Here is a 619-nt window from a genome sequence, read left to right as displayed (position 1 = left end):
CTAATGCTGTAGTGCAACAACAACTATACAAATGTGAGCTCAGTGCAGACTAGATGCTGACTCACTGCACCATCCTGTGGTATTACAGGCTGACATCAGCTGGATGCTAACTTCAGTTCATATATAGATGTGTTGAACATGACGTCAGAGATGTTTTCTTTATATTCTGTTGATGTTTTGAAATATTTCAAAGTGTCTCCAAGTTAAATGTTGAACCTTTAATATAGCGACACTTAGAGCTCTGAAGCCGTTTTCTCTCTTTTACTATTCAACCAATAAGTTACTGAGTAAGTTATTTTATCTGTAATTAAAGTCATCAACACTTAAAGCTTTATATGAAATATTTGTTTTTCAAATCCATCATACAAAAATTAAATACAACTTCCATATAAAATGCAAAACTAAATATACATGACTCACATAACACAATTAACATTTAATGTCTTTCTGTCACTTTCACATACACAGAGGTTTAAAAATGTCCTTCTGATGTTCCAGCTGATCAGAACCTTTAAAATTCTTATTAATCAAACATATTTTTTTCTGAACTTTTTGAAACAAGACCAAGAACTGTAGTTTTAGGACCAACAGGCTGATGAATAAACCAAGTAAAGCAAAG

The sequence above is a fragment of the Astatotilapia calliptera genome, chromosome 22, assembly GCF_900246225.1.
Source record: "Astatotilapia calliptera chromosome 22, fAstCal1.2, whole genome shotgun sequence".
Taxonomy (NCBI): Eukaryota; Metazoa; Chordata; class Actinopteri; order Cichliformes; family Cichlidae; genus Astatotilapia; species Astatotilapia calliptera.
This window is presented reverse-complemented; position numbering follows the sequence as displayed.